The 22,231-nt window shown below is 42.0% G+C and overlaps 2 pseudogenes; one reads left to right on the top strand and one right to left on the bottom strand.

The window, feature by feature from the left end:
* Positions 1-6,855: 6,855 nt before the first annotated feature.
* LOC133949579 (semaphorin-4F-like) lies at positions 6,856-10,706 on the top strand (annotated as a pseudogene).
* A 1,586-nt stretch (positions 10,707-12,292) lies between these two features.
* LOC133950222 (carbohydrate sulfotransferase 12-like) lies at positions 12,293-21,927 on the bottom strand (annotated as a pseudogene).
* Between the last annotated feature and the right edge of the window lie 304 nt (positions 21,928-22,231).

Here is a 22,231-nt window from a genome sequence, read left to right as displayed (position 1 = left end):
GATAGAACGAGGACAGACACAAGTCTCTGATCTGAGGCTATTAAAAGGTCATTAGTGACTTTTGCCAAGGCTGTCTCTGTACTGTGATTGGCTCTAAACCCCGATTGAAAGTCTTCATATATATTATTTTCCTGGAGAAACTCACACAGCTGATTGGCTACAACTTTTTCTAAGATTTTAGAAATGAAGGGGAGATTAGATATTGGCCTGTAATTGGCTAAAACCTCTGGGTCTAGGTTGGGTTTTTTAAGTAGGGGTTTGATGACAGCTATTTTAAAAGACTGTGGTACATAACCTGATGATAATGACAGATTGATAATGTTAAGTAACAAGCTATCAATTAGGGGCAGAATTTCTTTAAGTAATTTTGTAGGAATGGGATCTAAGATACAGGTTGTTGGTTTAGAACCTGAGATTATTTTGGTAAACTGATCACGGTTGATCAGAGAGGATCTGTCTAAGTTTCTGAGATTTCTGTTGTTGGGAGGGTATTAGTTTGAATTTTATCATTAAAAAAGGTCATAAAGATATTGCTATTAAGGGATCGAGGAATACTGGGTTCTGTGGAGGTGTGACTCTATGTCAGCCTGGCTACAGTGCTGAAGAGAAACCTGGGGTTGTTTTTATTCTCTTCTATTAGTTTTGAATAGTAGGCGGCTCTTGCATTGTGGAGAGCCTTTTTATATTCTTTAACACTATTCTTCCAGTCTATTCGATTTTCAACATCGTTGCTGGAGCGCCACTTCCTTTCTAGTTTTCTTGATAATTATTTTAACTCATTTGTCTGGGAATTATACCACGGAGCTAATTTAATATGTTTGACATTTTTCTTTTTTAGAGGCGCTATTGAGTCTAATGTTAATCGTAATGAGTCTGCAGAGCTATCGACGAGGTGGTCGATCTCAATGGAGCTCAGGTTTTTAAAGAATTGGTTGTTTATATCTACTGCTAATACGAGTTTAAATGTAATTGGGATTATTTCCTTAAATTAAGCTACAGCACTATCAGGTAGACATCTAGAAAATCAATTTTTTATTAGTGGCATATATTCAGTTATTGAAAAATCAAAGGTTATTAAATTATGGTCTGATAGAACTGGATTGCGCGGAAGTACTGTTAAATTTTCAATTCCGACACCGTACGATAATACAAGGTCAAGTGTGTGGTTACCACAATGAGTAGGTTTGTGGACACACTGACTGAAACCAATAGAGTTTAGTATTGAAATAAATGCTATGCTAAGGCAATCTTTATTATTATCAACATGAATATTAAAGTCACCAACAATAATAATTTTATCGGTCTTGCGGACTAAGTTTGATAAAATACTCAAAACTTTGTTAAAAATTCAGTATAAGCCCTGGGAGCACGGTAAACTACAGCAAATATGATTGGCTGTTGGTGGTTCCTGAATTGGCGTTGAAGACTAAGAACCAGACATTCAAATGATTTGTAGCTGAGTTTAGGTTTAGGATTAATTGATAGACTATCACCAGATGACATGGGCGTTACCTTAAAGCACATCTGGTGATATACAGCTGACAAAGCAAAGAACGAGACATTTATCTGACGCGCGATGCATATTTCCGAGACTTGATGGCGTAGTGAGATCGTCATCAGGCTAGAAGCTTATAGTGCTTCAGGTTGTTGTTTTGAATCCCGTTCAAGGTTTTTTTACTATTTTTTTTTTTTTTACCATTTAAATGTTTATTGCGGTCTCAACGTGATGCTGACACGGACACATGAACTCGTGAAGGGTTTTTATAGGATTTTTATTTCAGCAAGACTTTCAGTAGATCACCGCACTTCACACACAGGCGCTTTGTGAAAATGACGAATCTGCCACTGGCGCTGAAAAACAGCCTCAACATCTGGAATGTCACCATTTGCCATGCGCGCCAGTTAAACTGGAACACCGGCTAACTACAGCTAACGGAGTTTCTAGGCTGCGTAGCCGAGCTTCTAAGCCGCTAAGCCTTGCCTCCATCGCTATCAACACACTACATTTATTACATGTACCTACATGTAAGGGGAGAGCGTGGCCTAGGGGATAGAGCGGGTGTTCTGCATCAAGAGGGTTGCTGGTTCCAGTGGCGATTCTAGAAAATTTTACATGGGGTGGCAGAAGGGTGGCAAGTTAACTTCAAGGGTGGCAATTCACACACACAAAGTCAAGTCAAGTCAAGTCTTTTTAATGTTGGAAACACACATGCCTGGTGTCTATATGTCTTTATTTATACCAATCGCTAATGAAAAAGTTAACATATTTACATATCCAGCAGCAAAACAATTCAGTTTTATTTAATTTCACAAACAATTAATGTAGCCTATATTAAATTCTAAACAGCAGGTCAGGGAGCTAAAAAAGAACAATACGGCGGTTGCCATGTTCGACAGCAAATCGTCTCACAAACTCATCTAGATCAAGACCCTTAGCACGTGCTGACTCTATACTAAGTGTAGCTAGGCTTGACAACCTATTCTCAGCCATGGTAGAACGTAAGTGGTTCTTGACCAGCTTTAGAGTTGAGAAACTCCGCTCACATGAAGCACTGCTAACGGGTAAAACTACAGCTATTTTACATAAACGATGTAGATCAAAGAAAACAGTCTTAATGGGATCCAAAAAAAGTAATAGTTCCATGAGACTAGTCTGTCTCTCCTTTTTTGCTGTTCTATCAAACAGTCTCTTAACCTGATGCAGTTTAGTTTTAAAGAGGATCTGATATCTGAACAGTGCCATCAGTATGATTTACAACTGATTTAGTGCTTACTGGCATTTGGATGGTGAGTTAAATAGGCTATGGTGTAATGGAGCCCATTAGATGTGTGTTAACACTTACATTTTTATTTTATTTTTTTCAAGTCCAAGTCCAAGTCCAAGTCTCTAAAAAGAAAAGATAACTGCATTCAGAACCCACAGCACAAAATGTTCATGACATATTTCCCTTCATAATGACAAATACTTTTCTAAACTGCCAATTGAATTTCTAATGTATTAGGTTATTACATACACATGTACATATGTATTATGTATTAGGTTATTACATACAAAATCATGTTTACCAAAGCTAAACTAACTAGCTACCAAAAGATTCACTCGTTGTGAATGCTAACCGCGGCGCCATCCGTTTCAATGGGAATCGCGACTCTCCGTAATTTCAACATTAATTTTAACATATTTATAATTCGAAATTCGTCCCAGCCTTTATACCACATACACAATAGGGTCTATAGCATATAACCGAGTCATCCTCTCACATTTTAATGCAGCTGTATAGCGAGCTAGCTACTAGTCCTATCGACTTTTGCAAGCTAGCAATTAAATAAACGATTGAAATTACAACGGAATTGTCTATCACATATGACCACCCATCACATTTTCTTGATTCAAGTTTCAGCTGTACTGTACCTTTTTTCATCACTGCAAGCGTACAGTTGGCTTGTCTCCAGTTCTTTGGCTTTCAAACCGTTTCTGTCTTCATTTGAATGAAGCGGCAGATGCGCATGGTGAGAAGAGAGCAAATAGGATTCATGGACTCAACCATTTTACAGGGGAGGGGGGACATAAAGATTTTAGTTCTTAAACTTAAACAAGTAACCAATGAGATCAACAGCTTCAGTAGCAAAAAATATAATACCATTCAATAAATGTATATTGGAGACACTTCTAACAACCTGGGTGGCAAGTGGGGTGGAAAGCATTTTTTGGGGGGTGGCAGCTGCCACCCCTTGCCACCCCGGTAGTTTCGCCACTGGCTGGTTCGAATCCCACTCTTTCCCATCTGCATGCCTAAGTGACTTTGGTAAGATACTGCACCCCTAAAATGGCCCCTCATAAATGTTGAGTGTACTAAAAATGTAAGTCGCTTTGGACAAAAGCGTCAGCTAAACGACATTACATGTAATGTAATACCGCTACTGTTAAGGGAGGCAGAGGAGTAGGTAAACATTAGACACACGGCGCAAGAGAGAGCAGTGGAGCAACAGGGAGAGAGAGAAGACATCGCTGCTATAGAGCTACGAGGGTGAGCTAACACAGAATCACTAAGCACGATAGAGTTAGGGTTGGTATGTGCAAGTGTTTAACTACAGACCGGTGATTTAGAAGTGGAGCTAATTCGTAGAGCGAACACCACCAGTGGCTTTCAGTGTTGGCATGTGGTTGAACTGGCTTGAAAGAAACTGCAACTTTCTCATGAAAGTCTCACTGTATATTGCATGTGCAAATAGGTATTTATCTCATTAATGCAGTGACATCAACAGCTGTCTGGTAGCCTATGTCCCCATGTTCACTCTCATGCTCCTCCAAAAGTGCAAAAACTGTCTGTGATTCACCTCTTGCCCTGATAAAGTTAACAAATTTAGTTACAACATCAGTAACATTATTAATTTTTAGCATTGACTTACACAATACCTAATTTATAATACACAGGGTTCATACACATTTTGACCCATGGATTTCCATGACTTTTCCATGACTTTCAAAAGCTTTTAACCAACTTTCCATGACCAAACATTTTGTGAGATCTCAGTGTATACACATGCAGAAGAGAATACATGTTGTATTTAAGCTAACAATGAGAATTTCAAAGCATACAGTATACCTTGAATTACACAAATGAATGAGACAATAGTTTGATTGATGTCTGTTGTAACCCATGGCATGTACTTTTCAATTTGTAGCCAAGCACGGTTAAATCTAACCTTCCCTGGCATAGTGCATTATCTCACCTGCTTCCCCACCGAACATTTCAATTAGTATGAGATGGTATGCCTGCTTATATTTAAAGCGCATTTCTTTTATAAGCATTTTAATTAATTAAAACTCAGCGTAAATGAACGATATGACAATATGAATATAACAAATTTCCATGACTTCTCCAAAACTTTTGGGTTAGGGTATTTAATTTTCTTCAAGCACTTTTCCAGGACTGAAAATAAACATTTAACAATTTCATGACTTTTCCAGGTTTTTCATGGCCGTTGATTAATTTCCCTCAATTTATCTTGGACGTTTCGTCCGTAAAAGTCTCTCCGTGCTTTGTCTCATAATGCTGGTTCAAATTGTAATCTTTAAAAACAGCGATCTTTTCTCGGCAAACTAAGCAGACGGCTTTCCCTTTGACTTCGGTAAATAAATACTAAGCTGTCCATGTCTCGTTAAAAACTCTATCTTTCTTGTCTATTGTCTAATAACGTGGGCTGACATTTTTGCGGACTAATAGCTAACTCACATCTCTTCTTAACTCCGTTCGCCAACACATCATTCGCTCGTACATTCAGGATGTACGTCAGGTAAATGTTAAAAAGGCACCTTCAAAATAAAATAAATGTTGTTGTATTCTTTGCATGATGTTCACTTATTTACGTATGATTCCTAATATTCCGTTGACCTCACGCGGGCCGGTCACAGACAGCCAAAAGGCCGGATGCGGCCCGGGGAAATGCCCGCTGGATGCAGCAGCGAAAGCAGCTGGTCGATCTGCTTCACACATTCTCTTACAGGTCGACCCCACCAACCCCAGGCTGACCTGCAAGAACTTCAACTTAGAGCAACGTCGGATGAGCGTGGACTTTGGAGGAGAAGTGGTTGCACACATACAGACACGGGGTGTGGGTGGGCCCTGGGGAGAAACCTTGTCTGCCAAAATATCTGTTTCCTCATTATGCAAAGTTAACGCATGGGACGGATCACGACCGTTGTGGTTCTCAGAACCACAAGGGTCTGAGAATGAGGATGCAGAACAGTCCAAAACACAGATCTTATATAGGAGGACTGAGGGCTGTCCCTCTGAACCAATCCAGACTGGTTCCATGGTGGGGGAAGGAGAGGAATCTAAACATTAGCAGCTGATTCACATGTGTTTCCTAAGGTGATAAGAAGACATTCACTACTTCCTTTGATGGGTAATTAAGTCACAAATGGTCTAACCGTATTTCAACACAAACAGTGCCGACCATAAAACAGCTCAAATCATAAAGTCTCTTTACAAGTCTTCAAAATGCTTACTATCTAAATTCAAAATAGTTTGTCAACCATTCTTAGTTAAATTTTCTATCACAGCAGTTTAGGGGAAAAGGTACCCTGAGGGACACAAAAAAGCAGTGGTGTATAAAGTACTTGAAAGTCATACTTGAGTGAAAGTACAAATATCTGTAGGCGGGTGGTTTTGGTCCATCAAAACCGCCCGCCACAAGATCGGATGGCCTCATCAACAAGGCCCGGGACCCCCACCTGACTCTGACTTTTATCCGCCCCCACACCTCAAGGATGTGTTAAATTAACACATTATCTCATATTATATTATACTGCATTACATTGCATATTGCAATCGGACACTGTTTACTGTTTTGCATTTTGCATTTCTCTTTTTACTTCACTTTTCATATCTTTAATCTTTCATATATTTTTATTCAGAAATGTTTATGTCAAAAATAAAGGCTACTTTGTATACATTTTGGAAAAAAGTGAGTAAATAAGAAGTAAACAGTGAGTAAATATATACTGGTTTTCTACTTTTTTTTTCTTCAACAACAATATACATATAATGTATAATTTTACAAATTTGGAACCCCAGATGCTGAGGTTCAAATATTATTGGACTAGTAAATTTGAACTTCTAGGGATAACAAATAATCAACAAAACAGAATAAACAAGTGCCTCTTGCCTCAACCTAAAACCACTAATAGACCACAGTATAACCACTACATAATTCGGTAAATATCACTAAACATGGACCTTTCATCAGTAGCAGGAGTGATACACAATTCCCCTTATGATAACTCAGCAAAGGGAAACAAGTTCTAGGCACATAAAACTGAAAAGAGGACTCGCAGAAATGACTAGAGTGAGTACCTGTCACAGGCCCAGCTTAAACGCCTTATGTATATTTGGTTATGCCTCAAATGTGTTTGTCTTCTTCCGGATATCCTTGTCGTGTTCTGTTATACAAACAGTAAGAACATATTTTTAACAGTACCCTATTTGCACCGCCGGACCTGCACGTCTCCCGAGGCAGCGGGCACGAGAGTGAGCGAGAGAGAGGTGCGCCGTGCGTAGCCTCTCTCTCGCTCAAGTTACGAGCCAGTTTTGAGAATATATGAGGTAGAAAGAAATTTGTGTAAGAATGTAGCGAGTAAAAGTAAAAAGTCGCCAGGAAAATCAGTTTGTTTGGAGGCTTAAATTCAACTGAAGGGACACAGAAAAGTCACAGTGAGTCAATAAGTCTAATAATCATGTTTCCATGTATTTCTCTCATTTACCCAGATTTTATTATAATGTACGATGAATCTAGATGTTGTGTAACTGAAGCAACCCCAAACCCATGTGATCAGCGCTACAACATCTTGACCGTTGTTTTCACCATGCGGCACACGCCAGGCAACCCAGCAGCACGCACTTCTATGGACTCTTCACCACCCAGTGGTAAGATGAGGAACAAGCAGAACCGTGCACATGTTTTTTGACACTCTTGGAAAGAAGTTAAAAACACTCTCAGTAACAAATTTAATAGGCTTTTCCCCTAAAACTTTTTAAATTTATATTTGATGACATGAGAAATTAACTCTTATTACTTGTTGTTCACAGGGAACGTGAGGAGCTGTCTGCAGTGTGTGTTTTCAGTCTGACATCATCAAAGTGATGGACGCCCCCTTTAAAGAGCTGAAGAAGACCGGTGAGGGCTGGAATCATGTCCCCACACCCCGGTCTGGCCAGGTACTGAGCTTTACTATCCCATATCTTTCTATCAATCTCTTATACAATGCCTCCTTCAACGTTCTTAATGTATATCTTCTCCCCTCCACACTTTTTTAAGTGTTTAAATAACGCATTAAAGGCCGAAGGATTTGATCATCTCTAAATCTCCCAGACAAGGTGCTGACATTCGTGAGGGACCACCCTCTGACGGAGAACAGCGTCAACGCAGCACCCCTGCTGGTCCGCAAGGGGACAAGATACACCAAGCTGGCTGTAACCAAAACAGGAGCGGAGCCATCAGGAGTGGTGCTGCACCTCGGAACAGGTGAGGAGATATAAGGACCTTAATGTTGCTAACAGCATCTTTCTAGACATATTTAATACTTTGGGAATTAATCACAGAAAAATAGTTCAAATAGTTTGTTAAAAGATGATATGTAAAAGTTCACCATGTGATCGTGTATGTTGCAGACCGTGGGGAGCTCCACCAGGTGGAGGTAGTGGGCCAGAACACCACCCTTCTGCAGGAGATTCCTCTGTTCGCCTCAACTTAACCTGTCAACAATATATTACTACACAAGGTAAAACTACATGCATCCGTACACACCCTTGACAAACAAAGTAACCTGCAGTTCCAGGACATATCAGCTTTCATCTTTTGTTTCCAGGGCCAGGCTCTGGTGGGCAGCCCTCTGTCTCTGGCTCGTGTCCAGGCTGAAGGCTGCACGCTGTATCCCAACTGTGAGCTGTGTGCCAGAGCCAGAGGACTGGGCTGTGTGTGGAGCGAGAAGGAAGCAGCCTGCAGGAGCACGTCAGCAAAGTGAGTACTACTCTACACACAGAGAACCGGAAGGCTTCCAGGAATGAAAATCACAGGCAGGCAGCAACTGTATTGATTTAGAAAAGCTGAGTTAAGTGTAAAAATGTAGATATTTCTGATCAGTGTGTTTATTATTTTACATTAGTTGATAGTGGAAACACTAAAGTAATTTTTTGTTAAAAAACAGATGAGCAGAGCTGAAGTAAAACGTCTAATTATGATGTTGGGTAGATACCAGAAAACAAGAGATGCAACCTTCACTAATCATATCACACTTGATACATCATTAATAGATTGTTTTTACTATTTGTGGATCTGTTTTTAAATGCAAAGGAAAAGGAAAGACTTCTGTTCCTTCTTAAACCTTTGATGCAAAGGTTTGACTACATTTTGTGTGTGTGTGTGTCCAGGCCTTGTCCAGGTGATTCGGTAGAGGAGGCCTTGAGGAAATGTGATTTAAAGGAGGGTACGTGTACTCCACTTTCATGTGGTGATCACACACAATGCAAATTAAGTAAAGCATCAACTGGTAGTATCATATACCCCCGTCTCCTGTTATTCACCTCTCTGCTGTCTCGCCGCTTGCTCTCTCTCTTCCAGGGCATTGCTCTCCTTCCACCAGGGAGCTGCAAGTTTCCATCAGCCTGCCTCCTGTTGCCGTGCGTCCAGCTGACTCCCAGGCCCTGCAGCTGGGAACATCCTCTCCACAGACACACCCGGCAACATCACTCTGACCTGGAGGTGACCGTCACAGGGGAGAGCCTGGGGAAATACATCTGCACATGCCAGATACTACTGCACTGATGTCAACCGCAAGTTCTTTATTTTGTTTTAACTGTTGCTTCATGCTTCATTATACTTACATTTTCACGCCACGTACAGGTCAATTCACACTCTCGCTCTTTTCATCTTGGTTCCAGGAGGTGAGACCAGGTAGCAGAGACCACTCTCCCTGTCGTAGAGCAGCCTATCACCTCACACTAAAAGGCCCTAAAGCTGGAGGAGCAGTAGCCACAGCCGGTGGGCGTCACGTCCTGGCTGTCTACATCCTTTTCTTCTGCGCGGGTGTAGCATTCGTATGTGTGTCCTGTACTTCTTGACCAGGCGACACAACATTGGACGCCAGGGCCACCAGCTGCCAAATAATTCGCTGTCGTCTGGAAAGGGGCAGGACTACTCGGCTCCTCTGCCACTCTGCAGTCCCCGAGCAGCGCCAGCTTGCTGTCGGAGGGATTTCGGCTAACGGAGAAACGAAACGGGACCGCGACCACAACCACGTCAACCACCCTCCTCAGCAACCAGGGGAATGGTGGCCACCATGGTAACAGCTACAGCGGGACCCTGATCCACAGCAACCAGGGCTGGACTGACCATCCGGCCTACCGGGCATCGACCCGGTGAGCCGTTGACCCAATGTGGGCCGGTCTGGTCCTCTCTAAATTCCCTCCAATTGGGCCGGCCAATTGGCTATAGAGGGCTAGCAGTGGCTATCACACATTGTCATTCTTAATCATTTATAATCATTATGGATGTAGTATTTTATTATTTGTCATTTTAATAATTCTTTTCAGAAGTTTTATTTGATCCTTAATGGTGTGATCATGTACACTAAATGATCAATTATTCTCCATTACAGGTTGTTGTGATATATTTGTCGTTCTCCCTCTGTTTTATATGTGGACATTTGGGACCACTGTTAGAATTTGGTAAGTTTATCATGTATTTTTTTATGTATAAATTCATACTTCATAATTATTATAATTTTCAAAAGGTTTTAAAAGAAACACACATCCAAAAAGTTCCAACTCTAGGTGCAGCACAGAGGAAAACATTTTCTTGATTTTTCAGACATTATAATGTATCCATGTCCTTCTCAGGTTGACCACTTGACATGTGAGGGCCTGAGGAGTTGTTTTCCAGACACAGGTAGAGCTGGCAGGGGCGTCACCTTGGGCCTGCCCTTTTGGGCTGGGCTTCAGCTGCAGATATAAAGGCTGCCTCCAGGGGCATGGGGCCCTCAGCCTTTGTTTTTCTTTGCTTCTGCACCTTACAACATACATCACACCTTATTTTCACACATCCAAACACTGTTAACACCACTGACACGTAACATATTTTACACATCCCACTACGTAGTTAGAGCTATCTTGATTTGGAGTTAAATAAATTTACTTTTGGCTTGAGAGGTTTGTGTGTAGCCTCCCTTCTTGTTGCCGTCTTTGAGCTAGGTGGTAACAGTAGTATGCATGAAAGAAGACGCGGCGAGATTTGTGGACTTCTATGTGGTGTCCGCTGATAATGTAGTGGGCTGGTCTGGACAGACAATGCCAGGGCTGAATTTTTGTCCCAGTCCACCCCTGTCAGCAACCCAAGCAATGGCCACGGGAACGCCTTGTACACCAACTGCAAGACGAGTGGGCTGAAGCTTACCTCCGAAATTCTAGCTGCAGACATGTTGGACGCAAGGACAGGGGAGAGAGTGAGGCCTAAGGTGGTACAGAGGGACTCAGGGGAGGGGGACGAGGTGGATGAAGGGCTGGGGGACGTGTTAGGGGAAGGAATAAAAGAAATAGAGGAGGAGCTTGCCAGCTTTCCCATGTTTAAATCACCAGCACCACTGGCTCAGTGTGAGGAAAGCTCAATATGACAAAGTGATACAAAAATATTATTAATTGCACCATTTTTGCTTCCTCCAAATAAACTTAGTACTGCTGGGAGGGATGCAAAATGGCTACTGCCAAATGCCTTTGAAAGGGAGCTGTGGCTCGAAGAGAGACTACTGAGACGTGAGGAAAATATGTGAGTATGAGAGACGTATAGAGAGAGCTGCGAGTGTTGAACTGTCACAGCTACATAAATGTATCAGATGTAAATAAATAAAACTGTAAATATAAGCTGTGGACAGGACAGTGAGCCTGACGCTGGGCATTTCAGATGTCACAATGAATCAAAGGCCACGTGTGTGACCAAAAGCCATTTTGTCTTTGTCCTTAGCGTCTGTTGTCGTTTGCACTCTCGTCCTCTTCTCGTAATGGCACCGCAGAAGAGTGCACGTTGCATCCTTGGGCACCTCTCTCTGTCTCTGTATTTCTATTTCTCTCTCTGACACACCACTCAAATCTTTCGAGGGGCCAAAGGCACCAAAGGACTGCTGAGCCACGGACTGCCCACCCCTGGGCTTCAGACAAATAGATGTCAGAGACTAAAGAATCGCGACGGGGCTGTTCCGGCCTAAACTGCCACAGAGGGCAAGTGGATGATAGGTTCAAGTTCACCCATCAGCAAGAGAGTCTACAGCTGCCCAGAAATGTCACTGTTCACCTGTAACGTTAATCAGAAGGCAAATGATTTTCCACAAGGATATGGAAGTAATCTGCATAATGGACTCTGAGCCACAATCACCTTGTGTTTGGATTTCAACGTAAAAATGTGTTGTTTTGTAATAAAGACACAAAAGTTGCCCTTTACCTGGTATCACTGGACCCATATGTATCTACACCCAAATTGAATGTCTTCTTCCTTTGGTCGTGTCCCACTCCGCATGTAAACCAGTTGCGTAGTTTTTAATGATTGCACATACAGTTCACAAGCACGGCTGCACTCTCGCACTCTAGTCCAGGGGTCTTCAACTAAAATGCAAGAGGTCCAGACATCAACCCTCCTCCCCTTCTGGGGTTCGGATTATTCGAGACATACAAATATGGGCTCTGACTAAATCATCTTAATTGACATTTTTATTGCAAAAGGTTGTTTTTTTAACAATATAAAATCAAACACCAACTGGCAAAATTACAATGCCTATTCTGGACAAACATGAGTTTTCACATAGGCCTTTTAACCATCAAAGATGTGACATCCTAAAAGACAAAGATAAAGTGCTTTAGGTTGCGGAGAGGCGGTGGACTAGTGACAGAAACTTGGACTATGGGCAGAAAAGGTCTCTGGTTCGTCTCTGGTTTGACTCCACGGAGAAACAACAAAAAGACAAACCTGGATTGATCTGTCCAAAAAACCAAGTGGATTCTCCCTACCCTGTCTAGTGCCCCTGAGCAAGGCACCTTACTCCCCCAGCATATGCTCCCCGGGGGCCATACATGGTCGCTCACTGCTCTTTGTGTCCTGCAACAGATGGGTCAAAAGCAGAGGTTAAATTTCCCTACCTGCATGAGTGTGCCTGTGCATGTCTGTGCATGTGTTTGGGACTAGTAAATGCATCTTAATCTTAATCTTAATCTAAACTGAATGACTCAGTGTTGTTCTCAAACAGGAATGTACATGTAAAAGAATGTCATTCTTGAACGGTATTTGGACTTGATAATATAGTGTTTTTTCAAGTGAATGCACTACACTTCCTCATTCTTCTGTAGATTTTTTTTGTCTTGCCATTGAAATAGGCCATCACTTCTCAGAATAACTTCATTACTTTAATGCTGTGTCTAGACCCACATTACATGAATACATTTTGTCCTGTATTTAAGAGGTGGCAGAGAGCTGTTACAAAGAGAGAACTATCTTACATGGAGAACGTTCGGAAAATCTAAATAAACTAATTTCTCAACCACTGCTGCTTGACCCTGATGGGAAACTTCACAAGGTCAAGGAAAGCATTGAGGGAGAAGCCATGAGGAGTTAGGAAAGGAGTTAGGAAAGGAGAACCATGGTTCAGAGAAAATCTGACTCCACTCACATTCAGTGTTCTCTTTCCACCAACTTTATTTATTGTAGTAGATACACAGACTGTACGGTACTCTGTGCGCCTAGTTCAGATTCCTGTCTAAAACAGAATGACACTCTGAGAAAAGAGGTTTTCACTTCAAGCAGAGCGAACATTTCACCATCAGTTACTCACAGGAATATTATACAGATGACTTAATGTTCTGATGTATTATCTTTGTATGTTTGCAGTCAGACCTCCTGATACACTCCAGGTATGAGAGCTCTAATCTTCTCCAGCTGGGAAAGATTTTCTCTGCAATTCTTTTTCATTAATTAAACAGTCTTTTGTTTTGCTTCTTTTATTAAGTTACATTTATTGAATGGTTGTCGCTTCATAACAAAAGCGATTGTCTGCTCTTGGCTGAGCAGTGACTGCTGTGGTTTCTGTGCTTATTGGTTTCATAGAGAGGAGTGAAGTTCTCATGACCTCCTCTCAACCATCAAGCAATTCATCTGGCTTTCTGTAGCCAAAAAGCTTAAAGTCAATTTCATAGAGCTTGTACAGCTTCATCCTTTCCACTAGAGGCACTTTTCTGAACCAGCCTGACACAGACTCAGCAGTTGTAAGGTTGACATAGGAAGGAGGGAACTTAATGTCGTTCTGCAGCTTTAAGGTGTTCAGTAGCTGTTCAGCATCCTCCTGTAGAGTCTCCACATGGCCAATTAAATCATACCTGAGAAATAAAACCAACCAGTATCAACCTTTAGGTAAATTTCCATCAACAACGCAGAGGACAGGATCATTGTAGCATTCAAAATGTCCTTACTGTATGAGGCAGGGGTGGCAAAGACGATGCATTTGCCTCCAGTAAGCAATGGCGGATAAGGCTGGCTGCTGTAGAGACGCTGGATGTGTTGGCTGAGGGGGTTATAGTAGTGGTTGTTCTTCGAATCTTCGAATTTGTCTCGGAAGGCGGAGATGAGACGGACGAACGGGTCCCTTACAAACAGGAATTTGGTGTAGTGCTTCAGCTTTGCCTGTGGTTAACAAATAGGATACACATGAACACTCTCCTCTCCTGGAACCGTCACCTTATCGTGGTGGAGAGGTTTGCGTGTCCCTGTGAACCTGAGGGCTGTGTTGTCTGGAGCCTTGTGCTCCTGGTAGGGTCTCTCATGGCAGAGTGGTCTCAGGTGAGGGGCCAGACTAAGAATGGTTCAAAAAGCCTCAATGAATAGCGAAAAACGAGGAGATAGGCCCAGAAGGAGGGCTCGATGGCGAGCGCCTGGTGGCCGGGTTTGCCACGGAGCCCGGTCGGGCATAGTCCGAGGCGTAGTCGTGGTGGGGAGGGGTTGCAGTTCAGTGGTCTGAGGATCTCGTCACTGCTTTTTGCAGATGACGTGGTCCTCATTGGATCATCGGCCTGTGACCTTCAGCACTCACTGGATCGGCTGGCGGCCGAGTGTGAAGCGGCTGGGATGAGGATCAGCACCGCTAAATCTGAGGCCATGACTCTTAGCAGGAAACCGATGGATTGCTTACTCCGGGTAGGAAATGAGTCCTTAGCCCAAGTGAAGGAGTTCAAGTACCTTGGGGTCTTGTTCGCGAGTGAGGGTACTATGGAGCGTGAGATTGGCCGGAGAATCGGAGCAGCGGGGGCGGTATTGCGTTTGCTTTACCGCACCGTTGTAACGAAAAGAGAGCTGAGCCGCAAGGCAAAGCTCTCGATCTACCGGTCGATCTTCGTTCCTATCCTCACCTATGGTCATGAGGGCTGGGTGATGACCGAAAGGACGAGATCGCGGGTACAAGCGGCCGAGATGAGTTTTCTCAGAAGGGTGGCTGGGCGTCTTCCTTGGGAGGTGTTTCAGGCATGTCCAGTGGGGAGGAGACCTCGGGGAAGACCCAGGACTAGGTGGAGTGATTATATCTCAACACTGGCCTGGGAACGCCTCGGGATCCCCCTGTCAGAGTTGGTCAATGTGGCCCGGGAAAGGGAAGTCTGGGGCCCCCTGCTTGTGCTGCTCCCCCCGCGACCCGACCCCGGATAAGCGGACGAAAATGAGATGTGATGATGATGAGATGAACACTCTGTCATACTGACTGTGTTGAAACTGAATCAACTCATAGCCAGACAAACTTTTGGTTTGTAAGTTTAAACATACTTCTGAGGTCACCATATGGACTCACCTTCCTCTCTATTCTTGGGTAGCTGCTTAAAAGACGTAAGGTGTCAAGGCCATGAACGTACTGATCATATATGGAACTAGTTTCCTGATATGACTCCCCGTGTTTCAGTACATACATCACCCTCTTCCAGTTGGTACATCCAACCTGAGAGACAGAGTGTGCAGCCAGCGGGGTATTTAGCTATAAAGTATGTTCCTAAACAATCTTGTGTGCTGTGTGTTCATGTCCGTGTCACCTTGGGAATGTAACAGTAGATGATGCCCTGCTTGTCATCCACAATGAGGTTCTCCAGCTCACTGTCACTCAAGTCTTCAAGACTGCGTTTCTGCTTAGAAATGGCCTCTTTGTCATTTTCACAGATTTCTTTTAGCAGCTGTTTTCTCCCTTCCTGTAATTTATGCATCCTTTCAGCTTTGACAAGGAGAAGCAGAAGATACATTCAGTCATCCAAAGTGTTTAGTGCTAACAATAGCTTTAGCATTGAATTGTTACTCAAAGAGAAAATAGGTTCGGCCAAAACAAAACCAGAAGGAAAATATCTCTCTTGGGGAAAGCCTCAGTCAGGTAAAGAAATGTAATACATGATAATCCAAAAGTAATCAGAGCTGAGGTCACATGTGCACCATCTACCAGTCCATGTATTCAGGCACGTGCACAGATAGACCCCAAGTGGTGCTCAAGCATTGGCCCTTCTGCCCTGGATGAGAAAAGTGCCCTCTGCTGGAGACCAATTTTTTCTTCATTCATAAATATTTAAGAATAAAAATTACTCTCTCTGTCATCAATTCCCCCTTAATGTGTTTTGATATCTGACGGGCATTTATTTGATTTCTTGTGAGAATTTCGCCCTGATATGCTCCGCGGCTCTCACAAGCCCCCCCCCCCCCCCCCCCCCAGCGCCTCTACCTCCTCCTTCTCCTCCTCATGCAGCTGAGCGCCAAACGGTTGCAGCTACTTCCTCTCTGACCCGCAGCATAAGACAACCAGGTTATGACGGTGATTGTGCAATCCCCCAACGTTGTTTGGTGATTAATGAACCACAACATTAGTGCCGCTGAAAACATTACGTCGCAACTGGTCCGACGTTTCCTAAATAATAAACAAACAAAAAACTCTCGAAATCCGTGATTTCAAAGTCTTGTCCAGCTGTTTACTGATGTTTGTCATGTTTAATGAAGAGAGAGAGGGAGATATATACAGACAGACAGGCAGGAAGGCAGACAGACAGACAGACAGACAGGCAGGCAGACAGACAGGCAGGCAGAGAAGGGCAGCTTTACTGTTCTACAAATTAGACAAGTTCACTAGTTTTGTTTCATTTAAAATCGTAATTATTAAAATGAAAGGTAGGTCTTAAGATGAGCTACATGACAGTCTGGTGAGGTAAATTGTGGTTAAATATTATTAGTGTGATGCTTCTTATGCTTCAACTCTGATAGAAAACAGTAAAAAAATTGTGTACTGTGTTGTCAGCTTTATAGAGATTATGTAAGTCACTCTTGATAATTATGCACAACATTGATTTATCTCATTTACAAAATTTGCAGCTTAATGTCAAGAAAAGAGGATCTCTAAAAGCAGAAGGACAGGGAACTGCAGCAAGCAGCTCAGGGTAGCAGCTCTCTTTTATCTTTGATCAGGCTGTCAACTAGTTAAACAGATGAGGGAGAATCAGTAACCCTAACCTGTCCAGGGGAGCCCATCACATCACCAACTCTAACCCTAAACCTAACATATTATTTGGTTATTCAATATGGCATAAATAATGTTGGCGATGGGTGCCCTTTTTTTGGGGTTTGAGCACCTGCCCCCCAAAATGTCTGTGCACGTGCCTGCATTTACTAATACCCATTTCAATAGCAGTGGAGAGCATAATGCAAACAATGAATAAAATGAACAAAATGCGTTTTAAACCAAGAGCAGGATGCAGCAGGAACAGTGAGAAACTAACAAACACACATTTTACCTATTTTTCGGTGGAACCTGTCCCATCCGTAAACGGACATGATGAGAAAAATCGATCCAAGAAATCCAAGGGTCCACAGCATTCTTCTGCATAGTGCCATGGCAGCTGGATTTATTGTATGTCAGTCTACGCTAATGAATGTCGTTGCGTGTTCGTTTATCCTGAATATGAGAAGAGCTGGTCTCGGTTTGGTTCAATCAAGCATTTATTTAGAAGCAATGAAAGCTATGAAAAGTTATAGCTAAGCAATGGGCACCCATAGCACAGTCCCGGCACTCTAGCAGCACTGGAGAGTCACGAGTCGCATCAAACAGAATTATAACAGTAGGTATAACAGTAGGTATAATTTGATTGGTCAATAATGAAGGGGGAGTGTTTGTACATATGCGCTAACTCCATGATTTGTTAATACACAAAGTGGGTGTTTCATGACTATGTGTGCTGTTTTGTTTATTGCCATGGCGATATGAGCGTACAAGGAAATGACATTTGATATTATCACAGCAAAAGACGGGTAATACTGGTTTGCATTTGAGTTCTGAAATACCACACTTCAGAAATGGGTCCTGAAATACTGTGAGGGAAAGAAAATGCACTTGTAGGTAAAATAAATGAATCAATCGAACTTTATTGTCTCTGGAAGCGTCCATACAGGCTAGTGCAGTTCAAAAAGTTTCACAATAGACTGATGTCACAAATGAATATAAATACTGAAAATCTAATCACATAGAAACACTGTAAGCCCCAAATTAAGAAAATCTTAACATAGAAGTCTCAACAAAATGTGTGATAAGTATAACCTCGAATTCCAAACAGAAGTAATAGCTATGAAAGTTGACTATTTCAAAGTTAACAGTGCAGACAAAATTAAAAGAAGAGCACTAGAAGAAAAGTCCACCACAACACACACACACAGTTGTATCATATAATAAAAGAAATGCTGTGCTGTGTTACTAGGGTTTTGTTACGGAGGAGAAATCAACAGAGCACAGGTAAATGAGGATGTAGCACAATAACCTGACATCAGGAAGTGCAGGTTTTACATGCAGGTTACATGTAGGCCACTCAATAGTCAGGCTGCAGTTGAGTCATCAACTCTGTATATTCTATCATCTCTCTCATTTCCTCCGACTTTGATTCAAGGTTTTCCACCACCTTATCCATATCTCTGAACCTGTTTCTCACATAAGCGTCGGTGGTGAGAGTGAGGTTCTCTATATCTTTCAACTCAGACGCCGACAAATTCGGAAGCTTTCTCAAAATGTTCAATTTGGCCATGTTGCAGTCCGCCATCTCCAAGATTCTTTTACGCTCTGACTCAAATTTAGCCTGTAGGGTAGAGAATTAAAAAGGGTGATCAAGTTATATAGTGGCTTAATACTTCAATAAAAGGGATTTAACGACTCACCTTTTCAGATTGTAGGAATTTCTCATTGTTCCTGAACTGTGCCCTTATTATCTCCTGTAATTCAGGGGTCACAATAGATACACTGTTATACTCTGTAGCATGCTGGCATAAGGCCAATTGTTTCACATCCTCATGCACACAAAATTGACTAAAATCGGCTTCTGTCCGTTCTGTTTGTGCTGCGATCTTACACTACATTTCAAAATGGCCTATATTCAGTGGAATTATGACCTGGCGAGACTTCTGAAACAAAGAGATCTGAGAATAATTGTCTTTTCTCCGCACTTTAGCATATACTGTCTGGTTTCATTTCCTGTTTTCATTTAAGAAAGCAGTTGTTGCTAAGATCAAAGAGTGGAACCGCAGTTTAGGGGAAAAGGTACCCTGAGGGACACAAACAGCTGCATCTTGGTAAAAATATACGTGATGTTATATGTAAGATCTCCTGAATACACCCATGTGTATGATCACTGTCTTTTAGCTGAATTACAATATTAGACTTAGAAACGTAATTTTCCAGGCATTTTCCTTCTGTATTCTCACATGCGCTCACTTTGACATTTTCTAGCCACTCACACATTTCATAAAAGGTAACCAATAATATATTTACCAGTTTCTCCTCCACCACCAGTAAGTTTGCAAAGCAAACTAAACTCATCGTGGCGAGCATTAGGCCCATGACTCTGGTGCTTCTGGTTAAGGTTGCTGCTGCCATCACTGTTTTGTTTGGAGGCCTAAATTCAACTGTAGGGAAACAGAAAAGTCACAGTGAGCGAATAGGTCTAATAATCATGTTTCCATCAATTTCTCTCATTTAACTGAAGCATTACATCAGCTAAAGGTGTGTGATTAACCCGTAAACCATAAACCATCAGACCCTTTGCAACTGATATTAAGGGCATTAAGTGTTCTTTTCTTCCTTATCAAAGCGCTTGTAGAATATTCTGCTAGTTTTAACCTTAGTATGAACCAGAAATCACATGTTTAAGCATGAGGCCCCATCTTTACACTCTCAGTAGTTCTTCTATGCATTTCTTGTTAGTTCTCTCCCCTAGGGTATGATCTTTGACCCCTTAAGGGATGAGTGTAGAAAATGGGTTTTCTTCTATTAAGCACGAGGCATGATGTTATGAATTCATCCTTACATTCACATTTTATGTGTTCAAACAGATGTAGTCATGCACCTCTCAACCATGGGATGTGGGATGTTGCCATGGGCGTAGGCAACCCCTATATATATTGTATGTTTGACGCCTGCAAAGCAGGCTTCACTATTGGCGTGTGAATGTCTCCGGATTCTAGAGTCCGCCCTGACCTGTGAAGACTTCTGTGTAATAAACTTTAACTATACAAGCAAGTTCTGGGTCTGCGGAGAATTCTTCCTTCAGCATCAACTTCACCATCATCGACCTCTTGGCTGCCCAAGATATACGATACGCTTTGTAACTTTGTTTAGATAAGTGCTATAGAAGTAAAGTTTTATAATGATTATTTATATTATTATTAAATAGACTGCAGCCTCCACATTTCTGCTAAATAGTACATTTTTAGCCATACTGTTGGTCTGCTCTACATAAGCAAACGCAGCAACAGCAGTGTACTGGAAATGGATCTGAACCTCTTGATGAATGCATACACAAATGGGCACAAATCCCGGAGTGGTCAAAGTAGAATATGTTGTATATAATGTATGGAGACAAGCTTTACCACAATTAAGTCAGTAAAGAGTCTCATAGAACAAAGGTTACATATTTCTTATACAGAGTTTCTGGAAGCAAACAACTTCAAACCGATCGGTCTAAGTCCAGCGGCGGCTTGTAATTACGGAGAGCAGGGGCACCGCCTGTTGGATGATAAAAGTCCAGCACAGGGACAGATTCTAAGTCCGGACTTCTGACACGTAAACTTCACAATTACTGGAGTCCCAATAGTGTTCAAAGTAATTCAGGGGAGACGATCAGAGTTCATCCCAATAGAGTTTATTCTTTCACAATATAGCCCAAACTCACCTCCTATTTGTATGTATCAATCAGGTGGGTCTCTCATCCTCCTTTTTAGTTTAAACTTAATCGATAAGATAATAGATAAATAATGTATCCCCCTATTGGTCCTTATGAGCCAAATTTATTGGTATCAGATGTCAAGGCTTGCCTTAGACACCAATAGTGATTATATATGTTACCAACCTAGATACATTTGTGGTAGTGTTCATTGTATGAACTGAAAGGCCACACTTTGATATGCATTAATTTGATATACATTTCCAGTGCTAGCTAGGAATGCCTGAACAGGTCAAAAAAAATGGATCAATCCAATTTTATGCGTGTGGGAGCGTTAATATAGGCTAGTGCAATCCAAATAGCTACAGAATTGACTGATGAGCCAAGAAATACAAAAAGACATACAAATGCTGACAATGAAATCACATAGAAAAGTGTAATATTGTAGTCTAACTAAACCTAACTTTTGTCTGCGTCTTCTACATTTCAACAGCTGCCGTTGCATGGGCATGAACTCTGACATTGCATCAGCAAAGTGCAGAGCAACAGTCATAACAGCAAGACCTTGATTAGTGGAACTTCCCATTACAGGAGTTATCCACAACAATTCTCGTATGTATATTCTACAGTTTCTCAGCCCAGCTAAAGCAAGTGTGCAGCAAAACTCTTGCAGTGAATAAATCAAGTGGGTAAATGTAGTAATGAGCAATACGGCAATTAATTATAAGGCAATGATAAATATCTGTAAGATCAATAACCTCAGTGTTGGAAGTGAGATGAAAAGAGCACCTCCGTAAAGTAATAAGTCACTGTATTTACAGTGCAACGACATCCCGTTACAACTAGAGTTTTTGTAGTTAATTCAAGATCACAAATAGATGCTCGTTTGAAGTAACAAAGATGAGGAGCAGTAGTGAAATAGAAGCAGTTTGTGTCTGATGCTGAAGTTTAGTCTCCAGCTCAAACAGGAAGGAAACATTTGCACATCACAAACACAGGAGATACCGAAAGTCAAGTGCGTTGGCACATGAAATCTGACATTGTTTCTGCATCGTAGCCTCACCTGAGTCGTTGCGATGAAGAAATCAGCCGTTTATGCGGTGGATGCTTTCACAAGTGAACTTCTGACGGCACAGAGAAGTGAGATACACTTACATCCTGTTGCTCATGAACATTTATAAATATAATCGCTGTGACCAGGCAGAGTACAGTTAACTGGGATTGGTCCAAGGGATGTTTTGAGCTCTCTGATTGGTTCGACTATCCGAGCGGGTGGTACATCCCTCCCCCTGTAGTCTCCCAACTGCCTGACCATTACAGAGCAACTGCAGCAGTTTATTATAAGTGCACAATAATAATTACATATATATATATATATAAATTTTGGGGCAAGTTATGTCCAAATGTGAGTTGTTCAATCATGGTTGCGAGATTTTGGCAAACATCAAAATGTAATGGTCACATTTGCAATGACCATGGCTCAGCCC

The sequence above is a fragment of the Platichthys flesus genome, chromosome 24 (genome assembly GCF_949316205.1).
Source record: "Platichthys flesus chromosome 24, fPlaFle2.1, whole genome shotgun sequence".
NCBI classification, from domain to species: domain Eukaryota; kingdom Metazoa; phylum Chordata; class Actinopteri; order Pleuronectiformes; family Pleuronectidae; genus Platichthys; species Platichthys flesus.
This window is presented reverse-complemented; position numbering and strand designations above follow the sequence as displayed.